The sequence below is a fragment of the Xiphias gladius genome, chromosome 10 (genome assembly GCF_016859285.1).
Source record: "Xiphias gladius isolate SHS-SW01 ecotype Sanya breed wild chromosome 10, ASM1685928v1, whole genome shotgun sequence".
NCBI classification, from domain to species: Eukaryota; Metazoa; Chordata; class Actinopteri; order Istiophoriformes; family Xiphiidae; genus Xiphias; species Xiphias gladius.
In genome coordinates, this window is record NC_053409.1 from 19,911,976 (window position 1) to 19,926,824 (window position 14,849).

General features: G+C 39.2%; 1 long non-coding RNA gene across 4 annotated transcripts in view; it reads left to right on the forward strand.

Moving 5' to 3' along the window:
• Window positions 1-14,849, forward strand: part of LOC120795031 — a 126,502-nt gene that overhangs the window by 1,268 nt on the left and 110,385 nt on the right. For all 4 annotated transcript variants that reach the window (XR_005708194.1, XR_005708195.1, XR_005708193.1 and 1 more), the window contains exons 2-3: window positions 3,110-3,225; window positions 3,741-3,808. This is a non-coding gene — a long non-coding RNA (uncharacterized LOC120795031). The remainder of the gene's footprint in view (window positions 1-3,109; window positions 3,226-3,740; window positions 3,809-14,849) is intronic.

Sequence of the window (14,849 nt, forward strand, 5' to 3'; positions counted from 1 at the left end):
ATCCTGAGTCATCAGTCTGCATGTTAAGATAAGTTTGTCCAGGAAGCTGTTTTTATGACAGGGACTTCCAAGGAGTGGGACAAAGATTGGCTTAAAATATAACTTGGTATTCTGGATAGCTGTAAGGTTTTATCTGAACCAACATGCCCCCTAATTTCAGGCTATGAACACTACACTCCTCTTTGTTTTAACCCCTGTCAGGCTTTGAGTTCAGCATTATATAAGCTTATTAAAAAAAAAAAAAAAATCTGATTCATTTGTTTAAGTAATGCTGCAATGACAGATTTCTGTTTGCTTTTATTAGCGGTGTCAAGCAAAAGTTTTCATCACCTCCCTCCGTTGCTCCCACACCTCAGGCCAGGGAGTGAGAATCTAGGTCATTAACGTGTCCAGGCAATTCCTTTAATTGGCTGCGAGTCCCCCTGCGGCCCCCTGGGGCCCTGCACTAAAGCGATGCCTACCTGCCCATATAAGGGTGTGTCCACTTCACGCATTCTGTTGCATGAACCTGCTGTGGCCATGCTTCTTTTGACACCGTGAACATGTGACTTCATCACGTCTTCTCCAATCAGTCACTTGCACTCCAAATGTGGAGATTCACAATCTGTAGTTAGTGCGGTGCAGACGCCGAGGCAGAGTTTAGAGCCTGTTATGTGAGTATGTTTTGAGTTCACATGTGTGCATACTGTGATGTGTGCCAAGCTTAAATGTCACTGGGCTCTTCTTGTGTTTCTTCATTGTTCGCATTGTCAGCTTTCCAGTCTGCTTAACAGGAAATATAAATGGGTTAAAGTTCAGGAATTAATATCCTTGATAACGTAGGAATCGTCATGAACTCACGCCTGGTTCAGGCGATGGAGGTAGCAGATTATGTCAGAACTGACCGAGAAGAGATGATAAAAAGGTTATTAGTGCAGCGGGTCGCGGGCATTAGGCCTGTGACCAGATTATGTGTTTTAACTGGCATCTAAGCGTCACATTCTTCCTCATATACTCATTACCAGGTCACACGATCACAAAAATAGCATTTAACAATTTTGTTGTTCTTCATATACAAATGAAAGGAAAATATAATATTTTTCTCCTAATCTCTTTTTGCGCTGTTGTTTACAGCTTTAGTAACTGCACCACTAATTGTGAAAAGTTTCCAGGTGGGCTGGCTGACAGGACACTTATCTACGATTAGCGTAATGCTAACAACATAAGAATACGATGTGAAACCCCATACGAAAAAACGATGCAGCTAACAACAGTTAGCATTATACCAACAAACTTAAAATAAATGCTAGACATGCACGCCGAATAGCATTTCAGAACACATACTTAACCAAAAAGCTTTTAAGGTACAACAGATACACCTTGCAAAATGAAAAACAGCCTCAAAATAAGATATGACAAACATAAAGTACAGTTCACACCTCCAGCATTTACATGAGCTGAGCTAACTAGCACTGCCTTAGATTTGGCTTTCTGACTGTTACTTCTTTGTTTGCAAAACATCAGAGGAAGATAAACTTTTATAAATCAGATTAAAAAATTAAACAGGTTGAAGCAGAACAAAAATATTCATACAATCACTAGAATGTGCAGGCAGAGCCAAAAGGCCAAAAGGCTTATTGTGTGAAGAATATCAAATTTCATCATCACAACAACAAATTTCAGGAAATAAATATCTACAATGAACAATCATGTGCAAATCTGTGAAAATATTGTAGGATCTACAATATTGCACAAGATGGAAAGGTACTAAAAGCTGACGATGATGAAATTCTTGTTTACTACACTCAGAATAAAAAAACTGCAAATTCTGACAGAAAGAACACAGGATTGCATCTACATTTACATCACAGCAAAATAATTTTGACCACAACTGTGTGATTTCTACCAGCTACTGACGGGCATCAGATAATGTGCTTCCTTAACTGGCTGCAGACCGCACCAAGCCGTCTAACCAGGGAGGCCCTCTTGTGGCGAAAAATCCAAATTCAACTCCAAATCTAAATGTACACAAAATAATATAAATACACCTACAAAAGCATACACATGAAAACCATACATAGTATAGCCTACATTGTAAAATAACCTAATGAGACTACACATTGCCGTGTCAATGGAATAAAGAAGAGAAGTAAATATAATATAATATATAATTGGGACCAGTTTTGATAATCGATTAATTATTTGTCGTATTTCAAGCAAGAATGTAAAAAAATTTTTTTTAAAATGCTGTTTTCACCTTCTCAAATATTAAAATTTTTTGCTTTTCTCTGCTTTATATCACTGTACACTGAATATCATTGGATTTTAGACTATAGGTCGGACAAAACAAGACATTTGAAGCTGACAACCTGGATGATTTTTCAGCACTTTTTGACATTTTACGACCAAATAATGAATCGATTAATCGACAGAACAATCGGCAGGTGAATCCATATTGAAAATAACCATTAGTTGCGGCTTAGTACCAAACCCTATAATCATTCTCCATCTGCTCTACGCCAATAGAGCCTGCAGTGAAGATCACTTTAGAATGACATTCACAAGATTCCACATGTCATCGCACAAGTTTGAACCGCTGAGAGTCCTACATCACCTGAAAGTTCTGTTGCATACTTGCCACGATGTTGTTGGGTGATTTTATTGAAGTGTTGACAGACTTGAAATGTTTATGGAATAATCTGTGGTCCCTAATGTTCTAAGTTGATCACATAGAGTAATTTGACACATTTATATTGTGATATTTAGGTCAGTAAACTAACGAACTGTGTGCAGGCGATATCGTGTTTTTCAGTCTGTTGGAAAGCTGAATGTCAGGTTGGCACTGGAGAGGGTTGGGGCGAGTGACGGCGTCAGGGTGCATTGACAAAATGAATAGCTCCGTCAAATCAGGGCAAGACATTAACATTTGCATTTCCACTGAATCGGAGCCGGCGAAGAAAGAGGTCTCCATTGAAAGGAAATTTGTCTGACGTGTGAATGAGCGAATGCGTCAAGCGTTTGCCGAAGCACATTTATGTCTTCACAGCTTTGGACAGAGTCTGGCTCTTTTGCTTAGATCCTGCTGGAAAACTCAAACTCACTTTTGTCGTCACTTTTTCCCTCCGTGTAGGCTGCCTGGCAGTCGGGCCACTCCTGCAGTCAGGGCTTGACAAGCAGCGGAGGGAGAACGGCTTGTTGATCATGCCCTCTTCTTCCTCTTGACCTGGATGTCTTCACACTTCTCTGGTTAGGCCAAACAAATCGCCTGAAATTATTTGTTGAAGTATTTTTGCCTTAATCGCCTGACATAAGACATAAATTCATGCCAGGCCTACGCATCAAACTAAGCAGCACCAAACCAATATAATACCAACAATGTACTGTACATCTACACGGGCTAAAGTAAAGTCCCCCTCCACTCAAAAATGTGTTTTGCTTATTGTTACTTCACTTGGATGATTGACTTTTTCTGTGTATGATGTATGTACAGAGGTTTTCTTTTTTTTTTTTTTTTTTTTTTGGAACTTACATTTTATTTTGACTTCAAGATCTCGTAAAATGCAACACAATTTTAAAGCAGTTTCACATATGTAGATATATGGAGTTTGTCGATAGAAGGGTGTTTTCACATTCATTTGGAGAAGGGGCAAAGTTTCTCTGTGTTCTTTGTCAATTTTCTTGTTGGAAATGCCTTATGATGATTTGCATTTCTTTGTTATTTCTTTATTTAACATTTTGGGGTATTTTATTTTATTTGACAGCGACAGCGGAGAGATGGGGAATAACACGCTACAGAGGTCCCCAGCCCTGCAGGATGCGCCATATCCTGGTAAGTCCTTAATGTGAGTCACATATTGTACCTTACCATAGCTTTCACAGTACAGGAATAGAGGCCAGGCAGTGTTACAACAGGGGCAACAGGTACTAGAGTTTTCATACATTACTGAAGTCTCTGGAGAGACTACAAATAACAGAAAAGTTAAAATCTTTTCTGAAATATTTTCCTCTAACTAGCCACTTTTTATGAGGCGCTCCGCGTTGCTTGAATTACAGCTGATTTGTCAATTTTTTATTTCTGTTTTACAAGGTTAGAGAGCCTTCCGTCTTCTCAGGTGTATTCCCCGAGGTAACTTTTAAAACACGGCTACTCACCATCCATTTCCTGTCTTAAGGCATGGATGATGAGACACCCTGAGTCCTGGAGATGGGCTTTAGAGGGCTATCGGATGACAGATCCTGAATGAAAACCGTCCATATATAGTCCTCCTCACTCTCGTCTCTCAACCCACCAGTCAGTAAAATTATGCTTCATATCTGGCGGGGACCCTTTGTAAAGCCACAACAGGCAGGCAGCAGGTTTGTGCATATTTGATGTTGACAGTTTGAACCTGTGGCCAGCTGTAGCAGTCTATAAACCCGCCGTTTTTGCTAACGGTCACGGCTTATCTCCTGTGCGGCTTTGCATAACGAGAAGGAACAGCCCTTTCCCACGCTGCTTTACATACAATTTCAGGGCCAAGAAACAGAAATGTGTTGAGGTAGAGCTATCACTGCTGCCTCTGATGTGTTATAAATCTGCAGAGTGAACCACTGAAGAAGTGTTATTACCACATGCTTGATTGAGGTATTACTGAATATTAAGTTAAAACGCTGATTCAGAGGAGCTAGGAGGGCAGGCAGAGCCAAAAAGGTGGTACAAAGCTTTTTGTTGAACTTGTTGCAGGCTATCCAATTTTGCGCAATATGTAAGTGGTAAAATGTGCTTTCATAAGCAGGCAGCATTCAAGCGTAACAGATCTAGGCCTTAGGTCAGTGGAGAACCTGCCAGGAAGAAGAAATGTTTCTACTGCCCTGCCCATTTTTCTGCTCACTGTTTTCTCTAATCAAACTCACAGTTGTTTGCACTGTAAATAATCAGTTTATAACATTCTGGATTTCAATCCGTCAGATAATGGTGATAAGAAGCAGTGTACTTAAGTCCTTGTACTTTTACTTTAGTAGTTCCATTTTTTCTTTTCATATTTTGTTACCTTCTAAATCCACTCCACTTTATTTTAGAGGTAAATGTTGTGTCTTTAACTCCACTCCGTTTAACTGACAGTTGTAGTTGCTAATTACTTTAAGATTAAGCTTTTACATACAAAAAAATAAATTATAAGCTCATGGACCACTATACATTTTTAAAAGTTCAGGCAATGGTTTCCAATCTTTTTGCCATGTGACTCCTCATATAAAGAGTGGAGTCTAGTTTGAACCCCTTTGTCACATTTCCGGTGTCTTTATGTGTTTCCATCAACCTATTTTTATGCACATTTTCAAGTTGTGAATAAAAAAACCTCAGTGAAAACACAAGAAATTAGAAAAGTTGAAATAAATCTTTTACTTTTGACACATTAAATAAAGCTTATTGATATTAGTACTTTTACTTAAGTAACATTTTGAATGCAGGACTTTTACTTGTGATGGAGTATTTTTAGACTGTGCTATTCTACCTTTAATTAAGTAAAGGATCTGAATACTTCTTTCACCACTGGTTGGGAACAGCTGAACTAGACTGCCAAACTGTATATAAAGTAGTTAAAAGCAGCTTCACCTCGACTTGCTCCAAAAGTAAAGTTCTGCTTAAGCACTGATGCACCAGTTTTAAAAATCTAATAAAGAATATACAGTATAATTATATATCAGTCACTGGGGAGATTTTTCCAGTGAACTAGTACTTTTAGTTTAGATACTTTAACTCTTCCACCACTGATTTTCCTTCCTGTCCCCTCTCTCGTGTTTCTCTGTCCGAGGTGTCCAGGACTATTAACAGCAGCTCTGCTCTCCAGGTACATGGCCGAGCGGGAATTATGTTAATAGCTGCTGGCAGGAGAGAAAATTAGAGCAGTTATTAAAATTAATGTGCTGCTGCTCCTCCTGCGGTCCAGGGGTACGGCTGTAGCAGGAGCTTGATCTGGGTTTGGGCGCATTGGGCACATTCAACATCTAGCCGTCCTCTGCCTCAGAGGGCTTCAGTGTGTATATGACTTTAATTTGCACGTGTCAACCCTGCTTAATCTCAAGTCCAGCTTCCTTTCCATTTGGGCTTTTCAGATGCAGGTTTTTGGGCACTGATCAGAGTGTCTTATTTGTCCAACATAGCCGATGCCAAATTCCCTCCAGTCCAGCAGGCCCAAGGGCCCCAGTCTGCTTTGTGTCTTAACATGGTCCGGTAAGCTTCAAACAGACGCCACACTGTACTGGAGCCCGGGCCCGTCCTCATTCCCTACTTTGAAGTGGGAATCCTTGCACTTAGCACATTCTAACGTCATCATGGTTCGGTTTTGATGGGATCCAAATGCAAAGGCTGGCTCGGTTATGTTGGCTCCTTCTGAACCACGCATTTTATTCCCACTGTTTCTCCCCATAAACATGACCTTAGACACTCATTTGGCCACCAAGGCTGCAGGAACTGGCTGGTGATGCTACCTATCAATGTCTCTTTATGCCTGTGAATATTTATGAAGTGAGATGTCCGTACCATTTAAACCTCTGTTGGCCAGGGTAGGAAGTGAACCTTTAACAGTATAAAACCCATACCCCACCAGTTCTGGGGTAGTGGAATAAACCATTTTTCAAGAGTCCAGAGGTAAATATTTGGACAAAATGAACTTTATGAATAATATTCACGTTTAGTCTTCTGTGTATTGATGTGAGAATGTGTCTCAAAGGGTTTCTTAGCGTATTGGCGCACCATTTATGACAGGCCGGTCGATCATATTCATTTATTGTTCAGATTTTACTGGCTTTAGTGTAACTAAGTATTCTATATTGGGAATATTGTTACTGTCTATGCCATTGCATTATGTTGTTGATTATTGATTTCACTATGCCTATGAATATCTGAAGGACGCCTGAATTAGTGGTCCCATTATGAGGGTACATATCTTATCTAATACCAATACCACCATCCACAGTTAGTTCAGTTTTTTTCAGGCTGTAAGCAGCTCTTCCAGTGCAATTCATTGTGGGAGAATAGTGTATATCAACAGTAGAGTGGAGATAATTAGCTAATTAATCGATTAGCCAATCCACAGCAGCACAAATGGCAACTATTTTCATAATCGATTAATCGTTTCAGTCATTTTTGATCCAAATGGGTGAAAAAATTCCAAATATTCTCAGATTCCAGCCTGCTGCTTTTCTTTGTCATATATAACTGTCAACTAAATTTTTTAAACAGGACATTCAAAGACATCACTTTAGGCTCTGCAAAGGGGTGATGGACATTTTCTTTGAAAATTTTTTGACATTTCATATACTAAACAATTAATCACAAAAAATAATGGTTGGTTGCAGCCCTAATAAACAGCACACTCAGAATGATCGACTTTTTAGAGTATTTCTTCACTGTTTCATACAACGTGGGCACTCTACACGTTAAATTATTATGCAGTATGGATTTTAGACACAGCAAATGTTATGAAATACAGAACGGACTGAGTGGAGGGGGAAGACGCATGCAGCTTGCATAATGTTTCCGCTCATTCCTGCGCCTCCGTGTGTAACTGAGGTCCTACAGGATCACTGGGACCAAATTAGCTTCCGGTGAAACCAAACTGTCATCTCCAAGTTATGACTTAACTGTTTTCAACGGTATTACTATCACATGACCTGTCTGTTTACACTAACGACATCTGCTGGAGTGCAAACGCTGCACACACAATTTTTCATAACTCAAACAAGCAAAGATAAGAATCTAACAGTACTGATACTACTACTGCCCCCCCCCCCAGTTGCATAACCCTCTCTGGTCATGTTTTCCGCTTGTGGGACAATGTCTTGCCTGTAGAAGGAAGTGTTTGTGTTTTCCATTTGGAGCTTCCAAGCCGGCAGTGTTGGTGGTGGCCGAGTCTGACACAGGCCTCTTGAGGAACTCCAGGATGCCATTAGGTTGAGTGACTGGCTGTGGCTGTGGCTGTGGCTGTGGCTGTAGCTGTGTGTGCGTGTGCGTGTGTGTGTGTGTGTGTGTGTGTGTGTGTGTGCTCTCGTGGGCACTGGCTGCTGTGTTTGGGTCTCTGTTTGCTCTTATTGGCTTCTTGCCTCTGTACCTACCACTCTGGGCAGCCGAGAGCAGCCATTTTTACCCAGGTGGGGCAACACCTGATGGGGCTTTTGAAACTTGCAGCTGTGTTACTTCAGCTGTGGATACAGTAGGCACAGCGGTGGAAGGCAACTAAATACAGTACATTTACCGAGCAGTGGTGGACGAAGTACTCAGATCCTTTGCTTAGGTGAGAGTAGTAACATGTCAATTTTAAAAAAAGTCCATTGCAAGAAAAATACCAGCAAAAATCAAAATGCTTCTTAAGGAAAATTACAGAAGCATTAACAGGCAATCATACTTCAAATATCAAATGTAAAAGTAGACTACTCATTATGGCGAATGGCCCTTTTACTAGTCTTATAGATACAGTAGTGCAGGATTATTATCACTCATACATTATTGTCTGAGCAGCATTTTTATGCTTCCGCGCTGGCGACAGCTGTGGCCGGTTGCATTATGTATTTTGGGTTGTCTGTCCCATTCTCATGAACGAGATATCTCAGGAACGCCTCGAGGGAATTTACTGAAATTTGGCACAAACGTTCACTCGGACTCAAGGATGAACTGATTTAGAGTTTGCCGGTCAAAGGTCAAAGGTCAAGGTCACTATGACCTCACAAAACACGTTTTTGGCCATAACTCAACAATTCATACAGTAATTATGATAAAATACACCTAATTCCTGTTGTTAAATTCTTTCAAATTCTTTACTACAGATATTATATGAGTCTGGACAGACATGGATGTAAACTGCAATTTGACTGGTTAGCGAAGGCATGTAACAACGAGGCGGTAATTCTAGTTGTTGTGGGTTGGTCAATGTGAAACAGATTTTAACTAGTTTATAAAACATTGGGGCTGCAAAATGTTGGTCTAATAAAAACATTTCTGTCTATAATTGAGTCCTAAAATCCTTATTTTGCAGTGCAGCGAGAATATTTCAACCCATTTTAATTTAAATCAACTTGTTTTGTACAAGTGTCTGTATCTTGAAACAAGAGAGAATGAAAATGATTGCGGCACAAGTTGATTTTTACAAAATTCTTGAAACAAGTTGAATTTACATTGAAAACAGGTTGAAATATTCACACAACACTGGCAGATGTTTTTCACTCTTTGTAATAAAATACATTTTAACGACCTAAATCCAGACTAAAATGACTTGATAAGAGGGAGATTATTTTATTGAACAGTACATGAAGTTTTAAAAGCTGGTCATGTGTTTTAATGAAAAATAATCTCCAAAATAACTAGTAACTGATCAGATAAATGTGCCGGAGTAAAAAGTACAGTATTTCCATCTGAAAGGTGGTACAGGTAGGAGAAAACGAAATAACTCAAATCAAGTACCAAAAAACTGTACTCAAGCACAATGCTTGAATAAATGTAGCCTACTTACTTAGACACTTTGCACCACTGTTACTGAATACTGTTCTTGAATATAATTTTGAGGTACTTGTACTCACTCGAATATTTCCATTTCAAACGACAGGTTCATGTTCTTGCTCAGCTACATTTCAGAGGGAAATATTGAACTTTTTACTCCACTAAAATTATTCGAATGACAGCCGTAGTTACTTTTTAGATCGAGGTTCAAAGATGAGACGCAGCTGTGTAGATGAGTTGGCGGGAGATGATCCAGGTGACCATGCCTAGCTCCAGACACAGACGGACAGACAGACGGACAGACGGACGGACAGACGGACAGACAGACGGACAGACAGACAGACAGACAGACAGACAGACAGACAGACAGACAGACAGACGGACGGACAGACAGACGGACAGGGAGAAATACAAACTGAGGACAAACAAACACACAAGTGAGGGAAAAAAACAGAGGAGAACACAGGGAATAAGTTAGAGACATCGTCTACCCCTGACAAATATGATCAATAAATCATATCAGATACCATATGTACAGAACGTTACAATCATCCTTTGTTTCAAAAATACTATTTACGAAATACTATTACTCTTAGTTGATGTTAAAATTGCAAGAGAAATACGTGACCATCAATACAGAATATAACAAACAAATCCTTTATTCTTTCGACCTCATTATTCAGACTGAACAAGTCCGTCCGTACGTGTTTGAATTGAATGCATCCATTCAAAAAAAATAAATAAATAAAATGAATGAAATCCTGTTATTTGAGAACAAATAATAAATACTATAATCCAGTAGACTATACAGATTTGGTTTCAAGGCTAATTCCTTATTTTACCCTCTTGGACTTAAAGTACACCAATTTAGAAATCCAGAGTGCCACCCTCTTACGAGTCAGTGTCCTCCTGAGATTTACACATAATTTTAACTCTAACTCCCTTTTAGGTTTCTCCTCTAAACTTCTCAGAGGTTTTTATTTAAATAACTGCTTGAAGCCCAGATTATCCAATATTTTCACAATAAAAGAAAATGTTTTTCTTTTGCGCCTCAGATTTATCTGGTGACCCTTTGACTATCACGTTGAGAACCACTGGATGAAACTACTGACCTCTCTAACTAAAGACTCAAAGATTCAAAGATTTATTTTCAACATGTGCAGTAAAATTTGGGGTTGGCACCCTCAGGTTTTGCAATAATGATAATTAGAAAAAGTTCAAATACAAGGATTAGAAGAAAAAATTCATACATAAAAATTATAAATATATGTAATATAAATTTAAGATGTTAAAGTGCATATTTTCAATAAAGGAAAAATGAAATGTAAGTGAAAGAGCTTAAAACTAAGACACCTAAGTACACCTTGACTACAACAGTAAAATGTTACCTACATGGTGTGTTAACATATCTAATATAAATTTATGGTAAGATATCAATCACAGGGGGCATTTTTCTGCATAGGTACTTTTACTTTTGATACTTCAAGTGCGACTAATACTTCTTTCCTTTTACTTCAATAAGATTTAAAATGCAGGACGTTTTGTTTTGATAGGAGTATTTTGGTACTTTTACCAAGGTAAAGTGTCCGAAAATTTCTTCCACCACTGAGTAGGAACATATGCACGTGTTTTATTTCTGAGACTTGACATCAACATCTTCAACCACACCAATCCCGCCATTTCAGCCAATATCTTTATCTAGGTGGGTGAGCACTGCTTTCAGTCGGGTCAACTGCTCCGTTTAGTTTTTCGCTCTGTGTGTTTTATATGCAAACGTGCACTAGCCCAAACCTGGTCGGGCCTGCTATATGAACCGCCGAGGGGCTTGTTGCCATGGGCATGTGAGCCGCTCTTCAGGAGGCTACAGTGCGGCTTCTGTTTGTGCAGGTGTGCTGCAGTATGACGTCTGATTATGAAACTTGCTGGACATTCATAGCCTATGTTTTTTCAACCATTTGCTCTGTTCGAAAAAAGCCCCCATTTGAGAGTAAAGGAAAACAGTGTGATTTCCGGCCCGGGTCAGTTCTGCGGTGTGGCCCCCCAACCACTCCTCCACCACCCTGACTCCCTTCACCCTCTTAGGCTGGTGAAGCTGAAAGCGGAGGGGCGCAAGTCAGCGTTTATTTCTAGAGCTACTTTGATGTGAGGGCTGACAGCCGATGTTTCCAACATTCGACGTTCATCTGCACTCTGCAGAGAGCCACCTGTGAGCCCCTGCCCGGGCCTTCCTCCTCTCACAGCGATGGAGATGTGGAGAGGGAGGTTGTGCTGTAGCTGGCGTCAGGCCAGTACTGAGCTGTCAGTCTAAATGTTCATCACAGAGGGAGACATTTTCATTTGACAGGCATCCTCTAACGCTGCAGGGTATAAAACGTTGTGTAATTACCTCCCAATAGGCACCAATCAACCGACAGCAACTCGAGACTCTGTTTACTGTTTTTTTGAACTGTAAAATAAAAGGGTAACGTTTCATCTTAATCCCCCAAATTTATCATTTCTAACTACGTTGTATATAAACACAGAAAGTGGTGTATAACACAGTAGTTTTAAGCAGAGATAAGGACTTTGCTTTAAGTGTTTATTAACAACGTTAACTCCTCCGAGCTGAAGTGGTTTCGTCCGATACGGAACGATGAAGCATCTGATAACGAGTGATTGACAGTAAAACTTAACATAATATAATTATAGCTGCAACGATTAGTCAATTTGCCAATTAGTCAATCAACAAAAACTTTCGTTTTACAATAATAATATTAACTTTTAATTACATAGAATTTTAAAAACGAGTTTACAAAGTGCTTTACAGACATACAGTCAGAAAAACAGAAAATGGGGAGCACTCTTTTTCTCTGTTTTACGAGAGGAAAATATGTCAATAAAAACAGCAAATGAATAAACTAAAATAACTTGACAGTGTAAAAAAGCCAATGAATGAATAAAAAAAAAAAAAAAGTTTTTCATCATTAAAAATGACAAATGTGATGGTTCCACCCTCTCAAATGTGAGAATTTGTGGCTTTTCCTTGTTTTAACATTATAGCAGATTAAATATTTTTGGGTTTTGGACTGTTGGTCAGACAAAATAAGACATTTGATGAGATCAACTTCCGCTCTAGACAAATTGTGATGGGCGTTTTTCACAGTTTTCTGACCAAACGATTTTATAGACCAAACGATTAATCAGTTAATCAAGAAAATAGCTGACAGAATAATCGATTATGACAACAACTTAGTTGTACCTCTAGTTATATTCACATGCCATGTTATCATATTATATATGTTCAGTCTTTATCGTATCATTTACATGTATTTATTTATAAATACTTCTTCATGCTCATGACAATTGAGAAGACACCACCTGCTGATGAAGGCCATGACATGCAGCTGAAAGCTTTGGAAGAGACATCTAGAAATTGGATCTTAAGTTATTGACAAGGAACGCTTAACTTTTTTTTTTTTTTTTTTTTAATATTTATAAACAGTTACAGTAAATGACTGCTTCATGTGTGTAATCATATACTAGTAAATGTAATTACATCCATGATATACTGTGTCATTCATTAACTGTTGACACACCACTGACAGATGCTTCGTAAAGGACAATATCAATCACAATTACCTCCTAGCTTCATTGTTCATTAATGAATACAGTAATAAACACTTAAAATTGGACTGTATATCTGTTAACAACTTTGTTATAATGTGTTATAAAGTATTTATAAGTATTTTTAAACATCCTGTAAACACTACATAGAGGGGTTAAAGTAGAATGTGACCAACAGCAACAACTTCAGGGTGAAAAATGCGGGGTCGAACATGTTTACCTGCCTACAAAAAGGGTCAAGTAGCAAAAAAAACGTAATTTGGCAGCAACATAAACAGCATCTGTTTGGTTTGCTTATGTTGATTTTGGCGCAGAGCTAACTGTGGTTTTTGTAGTCTTTGACTGTGGTCCTCGGCTTGCCTGCTCCCCTTCATCAACCCCCCCCCCCCCCCCAACACACACACCCCCACACCCCCACCTCCCCTGCCTCTCTCCTCCACTCTTGCACTTTATGAAGCAGTTAAGTTATTTTACATCATGTCTACCCTCCACAACAACCCTCCCCCCTCCCTACAAATCTCGCTTGTCATTATAAAAATAGTGCTCTGCTGCAGCTTTGCACGCCAGCGTCTGGCGATTAGAATGGCCCCTCTGTGGACGTGAGGTTCGGTACGGCGTGTTTAAAAGTGTGCGTAAAAGTGTGTGTTTCATGGAATGGGAGAACGGAGATGAGTGATTGCTTGCAGGTGACTGCAGCACGAGTTGCTCGATTGGAGCTGGTTTCAGTGTGACAGGAGAAGTTTCCAATGTCAGGTGTAATTATGACAAATGGCCGGGGTCGTAGCTCAGGTGGCCCTGAAATGGGGACGGATCTTACAATGTATACAGCTCTCTCACTCCCTGTACTGTATTTAAATCCTCTGTATTTTTAAGTAGGAAAACATCAACAAAAAGCACTGTGATGTAATGTAAGTATGGAAATGCATGGCAGCTCAGCATGGCGTTTTGTTTTTAATCATTGAACTATATTAGGACATTTCTGTAATTGTTGGAAACCAACAATCCGAACATCATGCCCACTTTGTGCAGTGATTAGACGGGTGTTCAGTGGTGAGAGATGAGTCAAGTTGTAAACCCCCTTTCTGGCTTTCTTTTTTCATTCTTTACACAACTATATGTGTCACTTTTCACGTTAACAACCGGGTGCCACGCTGTTAATCCTTTCCATGAACGACCGTCTGAAAATGTGCAGTTACCCCAGTATTTAAACAATCTCTTGTCTCCAACAGTGCTGACGCAAAACATATGAAATATGTTTCCATCTGTAAACCAAATACTGTTCAGCTGTTTCTCAAATATACTGTTACTCTACTCCCACTCATAAATTAACATGAATATATGAACAAATCGAAACTTGGAGCTTCCGAGCTCATCACAGTTGTTCATGTACCCAGCCCCCCACAGTAGACACGGAGCTTGTTAGCCTGGGAATATTATGTCTAGCCACATGTGGACTTTGGTGAAACTTGCTGCTGCATATTGGTTGATGGTTGATTGGTTGATGCCTTTTTGTGTTAATAATTGTTTTGTATATTGATTTAAATACTTGTGTCACCTCAGGGTCATTTCTTATTACTGCCACTGTCATGATAAAACATACAAATGAGTTGGAAGACTTTTTTTAAATTAAAAGTAAAAATAAATCCACATGTAGCATCAACACAATTATCACAATAAGCAAAGAAAAAAACGCATATTGATTTCACAAAAGATCAGCTTTATGTAATTTAGCATATCTTAATATTTTTGGAAGAATAATAAAGCATATATTACTTTACTTCCACTAGATACCAGC